Source organism: Lissotriton vulgaris, chromosome 1_1 (genome assembly GCF_964263255.1).
Source record: "Lissotriton vulgaris chromosome 1_1, aLisVul1.2, whole genome shotgun sequence".
NCBI classification, from domain to species: Eukaryota; Metazoa; Chordata; class Amphibia; order Caudata; family Salamandridae; genus Lissotriton; species Lissotriton vulgaris.
Genome location: NC_141685.1, coordinates 1,611,008,016 through 1,611,023,182, shown reverse-complemented (window position 1 = coordinate 1,611,023,182; position 15,167 = coordinate 1,611,008,016). Strand labels below are relative to the sequence as shown.

Sequence of the window (15,167 nt, the reverse complement as noted above, 5' to 3'; positions counted from 1 at the left end):
AACATGTTACACACAATACTTGTCATTCAGGTTTCAATTCTTGGATACATATACTTAGATCGCTGTGATATACATTTTCTAGTTTACACATTAGGCAATGTTCATCATATCCTTTGCAAAACCAGTTTGTCTCCACAATAGTGAGCCGTGGGCGCTCCTAAGGTTCTATCCCTCTGCGTATATTGGCACCCCCGTACAGTTCGGCATTCGGTCCCTCCCAAAGTCCCGATAGCAAGTGACAAACAACTTTCATCTCCCCCCCCCATCCAACAAGTCATATGGTTATAGTAGCATTAGCATTTCGTGTCCCCCCCCCTTCATGGACTATTTTCAAGGTCAGATAGTTCTTGCGGAGGGTCGCACAGTTGTCCCCTGTATTTGTTCCATTTCCCCCATATCCTGGTCAATTTTTTGGGGCAACCCCTATGTACATACACCGCTTTTTCTGCCAGCATAGCTGTGTCCATGTCATTTTCCCATTGTGTGCATGAGGGCGCCAGACCGGAGCCCCAGTTCCTGGCAATGTTCCGTTTTGCAAGGGCCAGATCCAGCGTTGTCCATGTCTGCAGTCATCGATTCATGTCTGTAGGCGACCAGATATTTAGCAAACAACATCTAGGTTCTCTTTGCAGTTCAACCCCACTTGCCTCTGAGATTTCGGAGAGAACTTGGTCCCAGTACGATTGTATTCTGGGACAGTCCCATATTGTGTGAAAGAATGTGCCCGGGAGTCCACACCCTCCCAGGCAGGCAGGCTCCGGGGTGCGGCCGAGCCTGTGTAGGAGCGTGCGGGAATAGTATACTCTGTGTAATATTTGTAATTGCACTAGCTTAAGTCGTGATGGTATGGAGGCCTCCCTAGCAGATGCTATTGCATACAACCAATCTTCATCCACTATGTCGCCTAGTTCTACTTCCCACTTGTTTTGGAGAACAGCCGTGGGGTCTGGAAGATTGTTGAGAAGTTTGCGGTATGTGAGTGAGATCGCTTTTTTATCTAGGCATTCGGTGAGGAGTTTGTCCTCCAGGGGGGAGGATTCAGCTAGCTGTGTGCCTGTTGGAATGGCCCCCTGTAAAGCATGTTTGATTTGTGTATAGCGATAGTGCTCGGTGTCTGCCATCCCGTATTTTTCTTTCAGGGCTGGGAATTTGATAACTTCACCCCTTATCCACAGGTCCCCGATTTTGGAAATACCAATTAGGTTCCACTACCTGAAACCCTTTGTATTTGATAGGGTACCCAGACGCCGCGTGTCCCAAAGTGGCGTTGCGAGAGTGAGCACTCCTTTCCATCCCAGGGCTCTCTGTGTCGTGTGCCAAATCTTAATTGTGTGGGCTGTTGGGCCTGTGAGGGTGTGGCGGCGTTTGTTCGTGTATAGGGCCCTCATGAGTTGGTCAGGTGGTAGGACAGTCCTGTAAAGGCGGAAGACTGGGTCTAGTTGTGGAGTGAAGAACTTAACAAGTCCCAGTATTCAACTCTTGTATATTGCCCTCATAACTCAAAGTGCCAACTGCATAGAAAAGTATACAATATTAAACATACAGTGAAAGCAAGAGATTACACAAAATTAATAAAACATTGTTTGTTTGTTAAAAAATTTGCACAATTTATTACAAATCAATAAAATAGATGTTCGATAACATCGATACAGTGCCATACATTAAAATGTACATGTTTTTAGGTCTCGCCTGTCGATGCGCATGCGCATCGAGCAAGCGAGACTATGGGGGCTTATCCACTCTTTATCCAACTTGCAAGGAATCGTGGCGATTCCTTGCAGTGCACGAGAAATTTAAGCTCAATGCGCATGCGCATTGAGCTTAAAAGCGCGTGCACATGCCCCCAGCCGCCTGCCTTGACGACTCTCCCGCCCCCTCACTTCTTGATTGCACGGCCGCTAGGCCGTGCCTCCCCTACTCTCCTCCCCCCTCCCGCCTGCCTTGCCTACTCTCCCGCCCCCTCACTTCTTGATTGCACAGCCGCTAGGCCGTGCCTCCCCTACTCTCCTCCCCCCTCCTCCTCCTACTCTCCTCCTACTCTCCCCTGCCTGCCGTGTCGCACCTCTCCCCGCTCCGCCCCCTCCCCTGCCCGCCGTGTCAAAAGGACTCTGTTCAATCTTTCCTGTGCCTGTCTGACCACCTTTGGTCAGATTGGTTTGTGTTAATTTTATGGCGTTCTAGTTATATTTCATGCGATCGTTTGCGTAGACGGGTTTGTTGGCTTTGATCTCTGGCGCGCGCGCAGTGCATTTCATTTTCTGATTTTTGCGTCGCCTTCTCCTCGCAGAGCCCTGTGTGATTTTATGGCTCAAAGGCGTTCATGCCGGGGCTCGTGTTACAGGGCTCGGAGACCGAGGAAACACACTCCCTTTCCAAGACAATGATGAATAGGGCTCGAGGCTGCCTATCTCTGGCATCGGCAGGTGATGCAAAGAGGTGCATGGGAACTGGAAATGTGGGCTGGAAACGGCATTTACTTGTACTTTTTAAATAGCTAATATATTTAAGAGACACGTGAATGCTTAACATGCAACAGCGTTCCCAGCAAGAACTGTGATGTTTTAGGACGCATTTATTTCTTTGCACTGTGTATGAGGTGGGGGGCGGATGGGGCAGTGTCCACTCCTTGGAGGAAGGGTGTGTGTTGTTTATTTGCGGCGCCGCGGCCACGAGGTTAATGTGTAGCCCTTGGGCTTCCTGCCACGTAAATTCAAGGAAAACACGATTTGAAGAAATTTGCATGTTATCCAGTATTGGGGTATCTTTCATAGATTCACATGCCTGAATCATTCCCCGTCGTCGAGGCGGGAGTCCCACGGTAAATTATATATATATAGCAGTGCCTAAAACCATTAGTAGTAGGCTAAAAAAGGATATAGGCCCAACTAGGCCCAAAACTTAGCAGCCTATCTACCTCATTATGTAAAAAGAACTGAAAATGTAGCCTCAGCCAATCAGCTAACCTCACCCTCTAGAACCTTCCCAGCACAGGCAGTTCTCCTCAGATTTTCACCGCACTTCGTGTGTAAGGGAGTCTCCCTAGTGCCTACTCAGTTTTCTTCAGAAATTTCTTCAATTCTTTCAAGATGTCGGAAAAGAAGGCTTTATTCAAGGCCTGTGCTTCATGCTTCAAGAAGAGAGTTCACGTGGACGACGAGCACTCGGACTGTATTTATTGTTTGCATCCTTCACATGTTGTGAAGGATTGCAGGATATGTCGAACCTTCCCTCCTAAGACCAAAAGGGATAGAGAGGCGAGAGTTCTTTTGTGGCTGAAGTCGTCTGTCAGAGATGACGAGGACAGAGCCTCTACTTCAAGTAAGAGAGCCAGTTCCAAAGAGAGGTGTTCCCCTGAGAGATTGAAAAAATCTAAGTTCTCTCATAAACCCTCTGAATCCACAAGGAGTGCTGCGTCAACAGAGTCTTCTACGGTGAGTACAGTCCGCACTAAAGCTGTCACTTTAGTGTCTTCTCTCACTGTTACCACCTATTCTACGTCTTCTACTTCTTCAAATACTGTTACCACCTCAGCAATTACTTCTCCGGTGATGTCCGTCATGGCCTCTTCTTCTGAGACAAGATCGTCAAAGAAAAGCGCGTCGTCGACGAGTCTACCGTCGACGACCAAATCACCATCTTTGAAGCGCTCGTCATCGCTTCCGTCGACGCTCTCGTCGACGGCTCCCCCGTCGACGAAGACTTCCACTATCCCGTCGACGAAGACCCAGTCGACGAAGATCCCGTCGACGAAGACCCCGTCGACGAAGACCCCGTCGACGGAGGGCCCGTCGACGGAGGGCCCGTCGACGAAGCGCCCGTCGACGAAAGGCTCGTCGACGAAGACCCCGTCGACGACAGGCCCATCGACGACAAACACGTCGACGAAGGTTTCAGCTCCGTCGACGACTAGCTCGACGACGAGGAGTCCGTCGACGGATCCGTCTACTAGGACGCCTTCCAAGAAGTCTTCATCCATGATTACAATACCTGTGACGATACCGTCGACGACAATATCGGCAACTCACACATCGGTTTCACTTTTGCCATCGACAGCAGCGCTGGCATCTTTGAATGTGCCGTCTACGCATTTGTTGCCCACATCTCCGGTTAGGGTGCAGTATACCCATTTTCAGATGAAATCTTTTCAGAGACAGAGTTACTCTCATTTGTCTCCCCTCTTGCCTTCGCATATCTTGGAAAATTACGTGGAAGCAGATTCGGATAATGAAGAGGATGATGATGATGATGATCCTTTTGGAGTGGCCCATCACCCTTCCCAGTTGCACATAAAATATCAAGAGGATGAGGATGATGATGAGGTTCATTACTATCAGGAAAATTTAGCTACTCCTTATCATCAGGAGCAACAACACACAGAAGACACGACTCATCTTCCGTCTGTTCTAGTACAGGATTTGCAGGCCATGCTGGCCGATTATCGTCAGAGGTTTCCACCAACTCTGCCTACTCCAAATACTGTGCCAGAGGACATGCCAGTAAATCCACCGCCACATCCTTCACACTCTCCAAGGCAGGATGTTGACCCCGGGACTGGAGGTCAGGATGTTGACATCTCATCTCCAGATGAGGATGAAAGAGAGGATGGGGAACTTCCGGATTCCACGCCTACGGAACCATGGAATGATTACGTCATTCCTATGCCCTCTCCTAATCTGCCAAAACCTTCAGATTCTCCGCCAGAAGACATAGGAGGTTTTCATAACATCATGCACCGGGCAGCTGCTCGATTTGCAATCACAGTTTCGGTTGAACAAACCGACTGTTTTCTTCATGATTTCAAAGAAGGGTATAGAAGGGTGTCCAGATCTATCCCTATCATTGATTATATCTGGAAAGAAGGGATTGATATTATGAAGACGCCAGCTTCCATCCCGGCGGTTCTTCCAAGAGTCGACAAGAAGTACCGAGCACCACCGGACACTCCTTCATGTTTGATTGGTCATCCGCGTCCTGACTCAGTGATTTCACAAGCGGCTCAACAACGATCCAAAAATCCGGTTGCACCTCTTTCAACGCCTCCAGACAAAGAGGGCAGGAGATTGGATGCAATTGGAAAAAAGTTCTCGGCTAATGCCGCTGCTACTGTCAAGATTGCTAATTCTTTGGCAATTTTAGCACGGTACGACAGACAAATGTGGTCAGATCTGTCGGAGTTCATCAATTTGGTTCCCGATGACCGTGTTGAAGAGGTCAGGAAGGTTGTCTTGGAAGGCGAGCGGGCAGCTTCTGAAATTATCGATTGCGCCCTCGATGTATCTAATACAGCCTTTAGACAATTGGCCGGAGCGGCAGTTCTCAGACGGCAAGGATGGCTCAAGGCGACTTCTTTCAGACCTGAGGTCCAGACCAAAATACTGGACATGGCCTATAATGGCGAGTTATTGTTTGGCAAGCACATAGATGAAGCATTGCTTGCGATAAAAACGGATACTGATACGGCTAAATCGCTTGGTGCACTACAGTATAAGCGAGGTTTTTTCAGAGGAGCAAGAGGCCGTGGTTTTTCATCAGGAGGACATTATCAAAATCAGCAAAACCGTCAGTATCAACCTCAAAATAAGCCGTACTACCAGCAGTCCTATCGGCAGTCATCGTCAGCGGGTTTCTCTCGTCAAGGAGGGAAACGACGTTCTAACTACCAGGGACGTGATTCAAATAAACGCCAGTGAGTTTTGCCGGACACCATCCTCCCTTCCCTCCCTCCCTGTGGGCGCCAAGATTTCCGCCTTTTATCAACAGTGGCGGAAGATAACTTCAGATCAGTGGGTTCTGGACATAGTCAAACACGGACACACTCTGGAGTTCTTGCAGAAACCTCCAACATTACCGCCCAGGGGTCCCTCCCCTCCTCGTCTTCATTTGTTATACATGGAAGCCATGAAAATGCTGCACAAAAATGCGATAGAGAAAGTCCCAACATCCCAGAAAAATCAGGGGTTTTATTCTCGCTTCTTCCTTGTGGAAAAGGTTTCAGGAGAGTGGCGTCCAATTCTGGATCTACGAAACTTAAACACATATCTGAAAAAGCAGAGTTTCCGCATGGTGACACTCACGGATGTCCTCACTTGCCTCATGGAGGGAGATTTCATGGCTTCCCTGGATATGGAAGACGCTTACTTCCACATTCCAATTCATCCAAACCACCGCAAGTATCTGAGATTCACAGTGGCTGGTGTCCATTTTTCAATTCAAGGTGCTCCCTTTCGGCCTGAAGTCTGCACCAAGAATCTTTACCAAGACTCTAGTCCCAGTTGCAGCTGCGTTGAGGTCACAGGGAATCCAAGTATTCCCGTACCTCGACGATTGGTTAATAAAGAGTCCGACGAGGACTTCGACAAGGCAATCGGTCAAGAGTGCTCTGTCAATGTTCTCGAATCTGGGTTTGACCCTCAACGCCAAAAAATCTCAACTTCAACCCAGACAAATTCTGACGTTCCTGGGAGCAGTACTAGACACTTCTCAGTGCAAGGCCTTCTTAACCCAAATTCGTCAGGACAAGATCACAAAGCTGGCAATTCAAATACGGTCAAAAAAGTCTCTTTCGGTCCGACAGTTTGTTTCCCTGCTAGGGATGTGTTCCTCCGCACTCCATCTAGTTCCACTGGCTCGACTCAGAATGAGGCCTCTCCAGGAGGAATTGCATCGACAATGGCGGCAGATAGACGGATCTTTCTAGGACCGTATCAAGGTCACGCCCAAGATAAAACAAGCTCTTCTGTGGTGGGCGGCAAAGAACAATTTGTCTCCGGGGCTCACTTTTCTTCAGACTCTACCGGAATTTACTCTAACGACAGATGCCTCCATGGAGGGTTGGGGAGGTCATCTCCAGGACCTTCAGGTGCAGGGACGGTGGTCCCATCAGTACAAGCACAAACACATCAACTGCCTCGAGTTGAGGGCAATTTTCCTGTCCTTGCGAGCCTTCCTGCCAAGAATTGCAGGCTCTGCAGTACTGGTGCGCACGGACAACACCACCAGCATGTTTTACGTAAACAAGCAAGGGGGCACAAAATCTCTGGCCCTGTCTCTTCAAGCGCAGGAAATGTGGGAATGGTTACTCCACCACAAAATTTCCCTCAGAGCGGAACATGTTCAGGGAATTCAGAATTCTCTGGCCGACGATCTCAGCAGATCGTTCACAGGATGTCACGAGTGGGAACTCGAACAACGCCAAGTGGAAACAATTTTCCAGCTCTGGGGCACACCAACGCTGGACCTGTTTGCCACGCAGCAGAACAGCAAATGCATATACTTTGCCAGCAGGTTCCATCAGCAAGGATCGAGAGGAAATGCCCTGTTGATGAGGTGGACCGGAATCTTTGCATATGCCTTCCCGCCGATTCCTCTCATCCCAAAGGTTCTACAGAAAATGAAGAGAGAGCGTTGCTCTCTAATCCTAATTGCTCCTCGCTGGCCGAGGCAGTATTGGTTCCAGGAGCTTCTGATACTCTCCCATCAACCTCCACTGCGCCTCAAGCCGACACTTTCAATGCTGACAAGGGAGGAAGGACAAATACTTCATCCAGATCCTCAGTCGCTACACTTGCACGCCTGGCTCCTGATTTCTTAGAGTTTAAGGACCTAGAGATTTCTCCAGACTGTAGAGCTGTTCTATCTCAGGCTCGTGCACAGTCTACCATCAGAACCTATCGCTTCAAATGGAAGAGATTCTGTTTATGGTGCGGAGAGCATGACGTCCATCCACTACAGGCTCCTCCAGAGAAGATTCTGCCTTATCTGCTGTCTCTAGCCAGATCAGGTCTCGCTTTTTCTTCTATCAAAGTTCACCTTGCTGCCATATCCAGATTCAGGAAGAGTTACAACAAACCATCTTTGTGCTCTTCTTCTTTAATTAAACAGTTCCTTAAAGGATTATTTCGAGTTTTCCCTCCAGTGCGGCCTCCTCCTCCTGAGTGGGATCTCAATATTGTGTTATCTCAGTTGCTGAAAAGGCCTTTTGAACCAATTCATAAATCGGAACTTAAATTCTTGACTTGGAAAGTGGCTATTCTGTTAGCCCTCACTTCAACCCGGAGAGTAAGTGAGATACAAGCGTTCACTATATCAGAACCTTTCCTACATTTTTCAAAAGATTGTGTGACACTTAGAACTCATCCTAAGTTTATTCCCAAAGTTCCGACCCAGTTTCACATCAACCAACCGGTGAAACTCAAGACTTTCTTTCCAGACCCCAAGACTCCAGCTGAAAGGATGCTGCATTCCTTGGATGTCCAAAGATGCCTCAAATTCTATTTACAAAAGACAAAAGATTTACGCAAATCTACCCAACTGTTTGTGGCTTATGGACAAGCTACACGTGGTCAGGCAGTGACGAAGGCAACTATAGCCAGATGGCTTTCCTCTGTCATCGTCTTCTGTCATGAGAAAGCGAACAAGCCCCTGACAAGAACGGTTAAGGCGCATTCCACCAGGATGATGTCAGCGTCTACAGCCCTATTTGCAGGGGTGTCCCTGGAAAACATCTGCCGTGCTGCTACATGGAAAAGTGTGCATACTTTTACGAAGCACTATTGCCTGCAGCCGGTACTACATGGAGATACGTCAGTGGGAGAAGCAGTGTTGCAGCATCTTCTTCACTGAGGTCAGCCTTTTATGGTTTTTCTTTTTTCTATTGCTACATGTTTACTAATATACTGTTTTAATGTTCTATATATAGATACATATTATATGAAGGTGTTGTCATGATTTTGCATATGTATTGAGATATGTTATTGCTCTAGTACCTTCCAGGTTGTGTGGGGATATATGGTTTGGATTGTCTCCCACCTTCCTCTACCGACAGTTATGGTTGTTACTGCTTGCTACTCTGATTCAGGCATGTGAATCTATGAAAGATACCCCAATACTGGATAAGAAAACAAGTTACTTACCTGTAACTACAGTTATCCAGTATTGGTATCTTTCATAGATTCACATGCACCCACCCTCCTCCCCGGCTAGGCAGTTCTTATATAGGATACTACTTCTCACTTGTGCTGGGAAAATCTGAGGAGAACTGCCTGTGCTGGGAAGGTTCTAGAGGGTGAGGTTAGCTGATTGGCTGAGGCTACATTTTCAGTTCTTTTTACATAATGAGGTAGATAGGCTGCTAAGTTTTGGGCCTAGTTGGGCCTATATCCTTTTTTAGCCTACTACTAATGGTTTTAGGCACTGCTATATATATATAATTTACCGTGGGACTCCCGCCTCGACGACGGGGAATGATTCAGGCATGTGAATCTATGAAAGATACCAATACTGGATAACTGTAGTTACAGGTAAGTAACTTGTTTTCTTTTCCCCTCACGGTGAATTAACACAAGTTACAGTTGATTTGATGCTGCACGTGTAGAGCTATAGGGTGGGAACTAGCGCAGTCCTGAGGCCCCCCTCCCCTGCAGTTTTAATGCCCCCCCTGCAGTTTTAATGCCAACTCCCTGCAGTTTTAATGCCCCCCTCCCTGCTGCGGGTACGGGGTGTGGGAACCCGGTGACACGGCCTCGGAAAATAATGCTGATCAAGCAAATCGAACAAGTCCCCCCCCACCACACGTATAATAAGAAACCAGCCCGTTTAGCAGTGCGAAAGCGGGGCCAGCGATTTAATTTCCATTGGGGTGGTTGTGATATCGCTGGGGTTTTTAAGGAGTTCTTTTCTGCCATGAGTCTGTTTTACTTAGTGCGGATCTGAGTTGCAAAGCACAGACCTAGCAGGATGGCGATTGACAGTAACGACACATTCTCCACCTTTCGAGATTAATTTTCAGATGCTTTTGCAGCTGTAATCTAAGGCGCTTGATATAATTTCTTCAACATACATGTCCGTATTTATCTTAAATGCACACTGTGACTTTAGACGGGGAAGCTCGTTGGGGTGTTTCTAACCTTTACATTTGCCAGTATGCAACGAAGTCACACTTTTTGCATATTCTGTGCCCTAGTGAGCCAAGGGCATGACACTTGATGTGTAAGGTATATTAACAATGCACTGCGGCCGCTAGCTTCATAACCGGAAGCCTTGGCGATCCCCTTGGTGGCCCGCCCCCTTGGAATGGCTCTCTTCTGTCCACTGCAAGGGATCTAACGTCGTTCGGATTTCCTAACGTGAAAGTGCAGGCCGCTGTGCGGGTGCACAACGAGCCAGCCCCTTGTGCATACATGTGTGGCCATGCATTACTACAGCTACTCATTTGACATCCGCACTACCTGCTGCAGACATACATCAGTGTCGCCCCGTGCCCCCTTAAAGGGGGCCGAACTCGTATTAATGGTGGGGGCTGCCTTAGACCGGGGGTCTCTACCCTTCTCTGTAATCAGACCTACTTCTGTGCAATGAAAGTCATACCGAGCTGCTAAAACTCAGTGTTTTTATACTGACTACATCAGACATGATTATTTAAGTTGCCACCCTATTCATGATTACCAGCAGTTAGTCACTCACCCTCAACCCCTCACCCTCACTCACCCTCACTCACCCTCACTCACCCTCACTCACCCTCACTCACCCTTACTCACCCTCACTCACCCTCACTCACCCTCAACCCCTCACCCACCCTCACTCACCCTCAACCCCTCACCCTCACTCACCCTCAACCCCTCACTCACCCTCACTCACCCTCACCCTCACTCACCCTCACCACAGCATCTTCACTAAATATATTTAATAAACTTTAAGCTATTGGCAATATAAAATAAAATCCATTTTATTTACGTATTAATTATTAATTATTTTTTAAAGCCATTGATTTTTTTTATATCAATACATATAAGTCACGTTAATACAAAACATGTTGCTTTACAAATGCTAGAGGTGTCACATTTACAAAAATTATAACTATTGCCTTTGTAAGGAAGAAAGCTATTAATTTAGCTATTTAGAAAAAACAACACATAAATAAAAAACAAAAAAATAAATAAGACCTATAGCTCAAACTTTACTACTGCGAGACCTATTGCATTTCCAATGCTTGTTTTAAAAAGTGCCTATACACATATATAACATAAAAACCACAAAATTCAGAGTTGTCAAAATTGTAAAAGTCGCAACATTCAGAGTTGTTGACGCAGCGTTTCGGTGTATTACGATATCACCTTCATCAGGACAAACAATTCTGCAAAAGTTAATTATCCCTCTCGTTTTAATTGGAGGTTTGTCTGTTCGTTGTAGATCAAAGGAAAGACGCTCTGGTCTAACGAATCAAATGTCAAGTTTCTTTCTGTAAATTTCAGGAGCTCAGTAGTGAGGATAAGGCCGGAGGGGGGCCACCGTATTTTAAAGAGTATGTCACCTATCAACAGGGTTATGGGGCCCTCACAGCAGCGTGACTGGATTCTTTTAACTTCTACCAGTGCTGAGTTTTTCCGTTTGCAGTGTCTCTTTCAATTTGACCTGCTTATCTTGAATCGGCCTCCCTGCAACCCTCCCAGCTCCTCGCAGTCTTGATCCAATCGCTATAGATGGACCGGAAACAAGCTTCCGAGGACCGATTTCTGGCATTTCAGCCGTCTTCAGCCCGGCTTTCTTGAATCCAGTGGTGTGGAGAGCATGGGACATCAGGATACTCTGCGAGTGGGCACCGCTACATATCTGGGTGTTAAGATTAACTCAAAAGTAGATACAATCACCCAGATTAATTTCAATCCTCTGGTTAGTAAAGTTTTTTCCGCTCTAAGGCGCATGAATGCACTACATCTGTCAATCATTGGCAGGATTAATATCCTTAAGATGATAATGCTGCCAAAGGTATTATACTAGTTTAGGTCTCTGCCTATAGAGAATAAAATGCACAGCGCAGGCATTGGATTCCATCTTCACAAATGTCATATGGCAATATGGGAAACTTAGGCACTCCCTAAAATTTCTCACTCTTCCTCAGGGATGCGGTGGGTGGGCTGCGTCTAATCTTATGCTTTATTATTGGTCAGCTTTACTACAGCAGATGAGTATACTGTTCTTTGAAAAGAATGGCAGCAAGTGGAAGGTCCTGGGGCTCCCCAACTATTTATGAGCTTGCAGTTGGGGAAGCGGCAGGGGCTATGCTGCAGCGTTAAGCTGAGCCTAGCTATTTTAAGAAGGTACGATTTAAGATCCTAGAAAATTTGGGGGAAAATCCAAAAGTTCATGAAGATCTGAAACTACAGCAGGTATACACCACTGTGGCGATCAATGTTGTGGGAAAGCAATGGGAGCAACATGGTCTCACAAAGGTAGGGGATATCTTCTCATCAGGCCAGTTGCGCTCCTTTGCACAACTACAGCACGATTATGGTACACCTGATGGATTGTATTTTAAATATGCTAAAGTAAGGCAATTGTTTAACAAACGTAGGTCGGGTGTACCCTTGGATAAAATCCAACCTGCTGGAGGCAATCGGCCATATGGATTGCAAGATAGGACACTTTTCACTTAGTGCTACTACCTGCGCAGATCACCGCATCCCTGCCAGCCACCGCAGGAGTGTCATCTGGGCAGCCCACAGTCCCGGTTCCAGTCGTGAGCGGAGGTCGCCGGCTGGTACTACAAGTCCTAGCATCCTTAGCGGCAGCGAACGCCGCCCACACACGCTGCAAAGCTCCAGGAGGCGCTCAAAAACACCTCAGGGCTCCCGCAGCGCTGTCGTCCTTTCCACTTGGTGCTACTACCCGTGTAAATCACCGCATCCCTACCAGCCACCGCCAGGAGAGTCATCTGGGCAGCCCACAGTCCTGGTTCTGACCGTGAGCGCAGGTCGCCGGCTGGGACTACAAGTCCCAGAATCCTTAGCGGCAGCGAATGCCATCCATGCACGCGGGACTCGTGCGTCCGTGCCCGTCAGAGGCCGAAGGAGGCTGGGCTGGTCCACGTTACTTGACTCCGGCTTTGGCAGAACCCACTCATGCAGGCCTGACCCTGTTCTGGGAACATCCGGCCAAAAGGTAATGTGAAGCAGTTTGTTAGTTACTTCCGCTACTGTACTGTTTGGCGGGTTTGCAATTGGGCTATTCGGTTATTATTGATATAAAATGAGCAAGTCAAGAGGAGTACCCGGGACCCCGGACACATTTATTGTGAGGGCTAAGTCGCTCCTAACGCATGAAATTCAACTAACCGAGAGACAGCTGTCTTTGGACCCTGCCACGCTAAAGTCTCGTCTGTTGCTAGGGGGTTGAGTTTCTTCTAATGTAAAACGTCCAGACAAAGTAAATACATCACCAGTGAGGACTGACTCTGCCCCCCCCCCCCCCCCCCCCCCCAATTCACCCTTGCTACTCCTAGACTCTCCTAATATTTCTGTCCCATGTTCGACCTGTATTAACACCAGGGGACATGCTGCAAAGTCACAAAGGAACACTAAATTAAGTGCTCAACCTATCAAAAGGAAGAGAAACACTTTCATCGCTAAGCCCAAACCCAAAAATGCCTTAAGGTTGTCAATCTACTAGCAGCACAAATGATCATGTGGCTGTCACTACAAACTCAGTTGCGACCCAGACAGACATTACTTCAGAGTTTATGTGTAATGAGGCTGACATAGGCGCTGTTGAGGGAGCTATACTCACTGAGCCCGCAATGGAAGCACTTGAAACTACGCTGGCTAACATTAAGGATGTGATTGTTAAAAATGTTGATCTGCTTTGGGACAAATTAAAGCATTTGGACTCTGCCATGGACAATCTAAGCGGTGGGAAGTTGAACAATGTTCCTGATGATGTAGGGGGGGGGGGGGGAACTCTATTACATCTGTGGTCAACAAATACGGGCCTGAGTTGCAATTGATGGGTACTGTCCCTCCTCCAGATACCCACTTTGTTAACCCCTGTGTATCCTGCCATAACCGGAATGATCTTTTTGTGCCTAACCCCACTCCCGTGCGGAGGGAAAGCCAGGACATGTTACGAGTGCACAATATAAATAACCCAAATTTGGCCCTAGGGAGCGGGAACTGCCATCAGCTACAGCTGGGTATTATTGCGGCTGACCCCAGTAATGATGCTGTGGACCGCCCCAGGGACACACGCTCAAGCCCAAATACTGATGTTTTGAGCCTACCACCGGCTTCTAGTCCTTATGTGCTAGTCCTGGCTGGTGTTCCTAATCTTGCTGGGGTTCAGAGGGAGTCTTGGCCAGATCTCCGCAACAAATCAGTAGACTGGCTATGTAATCACAAAGGTTTTCACCCTTCCTCAATGGATGAAATTGTCATGGCCAGGAGAGTAGGGTGGGTTGGCCAATCGGCTAATCGGCCAATTAACGGCGACTGTATCGTCCTTAATTTTCGTAGACCACAAATGGTTTGTTGTTTATTAACTGCCCCAGAGCAATCTTTCTCACAAAACACTGGTATTTGTGCACTCCCTTTAGGCTACATTAACAAACCACCAGCCATACCGGTCAGGGATGCTTATGCATTACCTCTGGCAGCAAATAGGTTTCATGCACTTTCCAACTTAGATACCCAGGACTGACAACCACTGCTGATGACCAACACACAGGATTATGAGGAGGCTCAATCAGGTACTAAACCCCCAGCTTATAGTGATAAGCCAGTTATAACCACGGCTAACAGGGGGGCTGACCTGAGCATTCTAAGCTGGAATGTAGCGGTGCTTCAATCTAGGCTAGGCAACCAGGACTGGCTGCGCGTAATGAAAGAACATGATGTAGTCTTGTTCCAGGAACCTGGGCTACTGACGATTTACATATTGAAGGGTTCCACTGTTTTAGTGTAGTATCCTCAAGCCCCAAAATGGGCAGACCGTCGGGGGCCTATTTATTGGGATCAATGTGACCGCTGGAGGCAGTTTCACGGCTCTCCCAACTAACAGTAAAAACTACCAAGTTGTGTTTTTTAAAAGGAGAGTTTGTTTCTACCTGGTACATTTTTATAACAATGATTTTTACTCTGTTCCCAATAGGAACTTCATTAGGCTTTTTGATTTTTATTTCTAATTTAGATAGCCAGCAAAACATTGAGGGACCCATTGGGATTCTCTTGGGGGATGATTTTAATGCCAAAGTTACTGATATGGAGCATGATGCAGGGATAAGTAATTCTGGTCCCTCTTTTCGTAGGGGCGCTGAGCTAGCAATGTTCCTAAGATCATATAATTTGGCCAATGTTATGGATCTGGTGCGTGGCTCTAATGCCATCAACCACATATTACCA

The 15,167-nt window shown here is 47.3% G+C and overlaps 1 protein-coding gene across 6 annotated transcripts in view; it reads left to right on the top strand.

Annotated features, from left to right (window-relative positions):
- The window catches only part of LOC147750884 (uncharacterized), a 1,319,653-nt gene that overhangs the window by 661,779 nt on the left and 642,707 nt on the right, over positions 1–15,167 (top strand). The gene's annotated exons all lie outside the window — the stretch shown is intronic.